Source organism: Adiantum capillus-veneris, chromosome 13 (assembly GCF_014529385.1).
Source record: "Adiantum capillus-veneris isolate H3 chromosome 13, ASM1452938v2, whole genome shotgun sequence".
In the NCBI taxonomy this organism is placed as follows: Eukaryota; Viridiplantae; Streptophyta; class Polypodiopsida; order Polypodiales; family Pteridaceae; genus Adiantum; species Adiantum capillus-veneris.
The window spans coordinates 138,356,146-138,359,350 of NC_140943.1; the positions used below are offsets into that span (position 1 = coordinate 138,356,146).

The 3,205-nt window shown below is 38.6% G+C and overlaps 1 protein-coding gene across 1 annotated transcript in view; it reads left to right on the forward strand.

Moving 5' to 3' along the window:
• The first annotated feature begins 3,126 nt into the window (after window positions 1–3,126).
• LOC147444941 (uncharacterized) overlaps window positions 3,127–3,205 on the forward strand; it is a 772-nt gene continuing 693 nt past the window's right edge. The window contains exon 1 of the mRNA XM_086527444.1: window positions 3,127–3,205. This exon is cut by the window's right edge and continues 693 nt beyond it. The gene's annotated coding sequence lies outside the window, so the exon portion shown is untranslated.

The window sequence follows — 3,205 nt, forward strand, 5'->3', positions numbered from 1 at the left end:
CCGGTTTCCCCCTTGCCACACGTCAGCTTCTCCTTCAACTGGCGGGTTTGGCCTCCAACACCCGGGAACACAATGACGCAGAGAGAGAGAGAGAGAGAGAGAGAGAGAGAGAGAGAGAGAGAGAGAGAGAGAGAGAGAGAGAGAGAGAGAGAGAGAGACGCGGCGAAGCTGCTGGCTATACTAGTGGTCTATAATGTGTGTCAAACATTCAATTACCTAGCTTATCAAGCATCATCAAATACATGGTTATATAGCTTTGGATGGGTACACTTGGTGCATGCATCCACATATGCCACTCAATATTTGACTCAACAAGAGTAGACCATCCTTAATGCGAAGCTTATTCTATTGCTTGCCATCTCTTTGACGATGCATGCTCAACTCATATGTTAGCTCTTCAATTTGGCATCGGAGCTCCAATGTGCCATCATACCCAATAATAAACACAAAAGTAAAATGTGCTAGTTGTAGCAGAGGCCTTTGCTTGCAATGTGACAGAGGGGCATAGACATTATGATAGAGGATAGAGGGGCCCAAACAATTGTGTTGAAGGAGTAGCTAAGAGCCAGTTCTCATGGGCACCTAGTTTGCAACATGTTGCCAAATTTTTGTGTTCACATGGAGTATTTCCAACAAAATATAGGCAATATGTTGCCAACAGGTTGCAGCTTGGCTCTATAGGAAGGGGGTGGAGCAGAATGGAATGACAAAGTGTGCCTTAATTTGAGAAAAGCCATTTTCTTTTTTGCACTCTCTCTCTCTCTCTCTCTCTCTCTCTCTCTCTCTCTCACACACACACACACACACACACACACACACACACACACACACACACACACAAGTTGCACCGTCCACACTACACTTCCATGAAAACTCAGCTGTAGTTTACCAACCTCACTACTATGTGAACTAGCACTAATATAACAAGAGACGTGGGCTTATAGATTGTAGACGGAGTTGGTAGCTAAGAGCCAGTTCTCATGGGCACCTAGTTTGCAACATGTTGCCAAATTTTTGTGTTCACATGGAGTATTTCCAACAAAATATAGGCAATATGTTGCCAACAGGTTGCAGCTTGGCTCTATGTGAAGGGGGTGGAGCAGAATGGAAATGACAAAGTGTGCCTTAATTTGAGAAAAGCCTTTTTTTTTTTTGCACTCTCTCTCTCTCTCTCTCTCTCTCTCACACACACACACACACACACACACACACACACACACACACACAAGTTGCACCGTCCACACTACACTTCCATGAAAACTCAGCTGTAGTTTACCAACCTCACTACTATGTGAACTAGCACTAACATAACAAGAGACGTGGGCTTATAGATTGTAGACGGAGTTGGTGGTCTGAAAAAGTGCCACCATATGGGTCAAGGTTGATGACGAGAAAGATGGTTTTGTTGGAAAAAGTCTTACAAGGACAACTTACTCTTCGTTGCTTTAGCAAACGTTTTTTTCAAAGTATTATGTACTACCTACTCTTTCTCTTTGCTTTAGCAAACGTTTTTTTTCATTGGTATTATGTAGTATCTTGGGATATCCATGGACTTCTAAAGGGAAGGGAAGAGGGAAGTTCAGTTTTGCTTCCACGTGCATTTAAAGGGAAAAGAAAAGCAAAGAGAAAAAAGAAAGGAAAAAAAAAAACGATGCCTTGATCGGTGTGTAGCAATGTTTTGGAAAAGTGTGCCTCAACTTAGCCTTGAACCGATTGAAAAACCAAATTAATCGGTTAAAGAGAGGGGTAGAAAGAGAAATTTTGCTTTTTTAAAATTTTTTTGAATAGAGTTAAACTGTAAAAAATGATGGTTATAGATCCAAGTTGGAAGTGTGAATTCCTTGGTTGAGAATGACAAATCCCAATAGTAATTTCATTGGGCTTTAATTTTCAAGGTTAAAATTTGGGCATTCTAGTCATAAACCACCCCTAAAAACCTTAGATTTGGGCATAAATCAAGGTTGCCTCAATAGTTTGACCTTAAAAAGCAAGATCAAGAAACTTGTTTTTCGTTGAGCATTAAGAGCTCTCCTCCATAGACCTGCTAAAGAGCTATGGCACTCAAGGGCTTTTTTCCCATCCAAGTGCCGACAATGACTAGCATGTTCATAAAAGACACTGGTAGGGTCAAACGCTTTAGGTGGCCTCTCTCTCTCTCTCTCTTTCTCTCTCCCTCTTTATCGTACATAGAGGAGCTTCTCTTATTTTTGAACTTTAGCTTTCATCTTGCAATTTTCGATGTGTGTAAAAGGCACTCCCTCTGTCGTTATAAAATACATATAAAAATGTGTGGAGAAGAAACCAAGAGCAACAAATCAAAAAAAAAGTGAGGGGTTAGCTAAAAGGTCCTCTTACAACGCTTTTAGAGGGCCTATGGGGGAGCCCTCTAATGAAGACCACAAAGATAGAAGCTTTTTTGGTTTTCTAAAAGAAACCCTTAATGTTGTGTTGGATTAGGGAAACTCCTTTCATTTCACATGGTGATATGTCTTTCCTTTTCTTGAATTATATTGTTTTCACTGCATGATGCATGATGGACACTTAGCTTTCATTTCGTATCTTGACATGTCGTTAATTTTTTTGAATTCTATTGTTTTAGAATGTTAAAAGTGAAGCTTCACCTTGCATAAATTTTACACAGACACACATGTTTTTTTTGCATTCTATTGTTTTAGAATGCTAAAGTGAAGCTTCACTTTGCATAATTCTAATAAATTTTATACACATATATATATATATATATATATATATATATATATAAATTTTTTTATTTTATTTTTTTATAATTTTACATGGCTTTATATTTTTTATATTTTATAGCTTGATTCGAGTCAGTGTTAACGTTTGAAAAAGTCTCTTTTATTAAGCGATTGTTAATTGAATTTCTTCCTCACAAAGAAAAAAATAAAAAGTATTAGCAAAAATTTTAAGATTTATAAAATTTTTGGACAACTTTCTCACATATTCTATCGATTTTTTTTTCGTTTACCATGGTTTGTAGTTAGTTAGTCTCGATTTCAATCGACTCAAGACTAAGCTTAGGCAATCCTTTCCCAAACATTGATACCGGGGAGTTTTTGAAAGCCGCCGTGACCCTTTCCCTTGTTTCCCATCGGTTGTGGTCACAATCAAGTACGTGTGTGAAGCGGGCAAGAAGCCTTCGTGCCTTCCATCCCCAATCTTTGAATGGTAGCCTATGCAATAT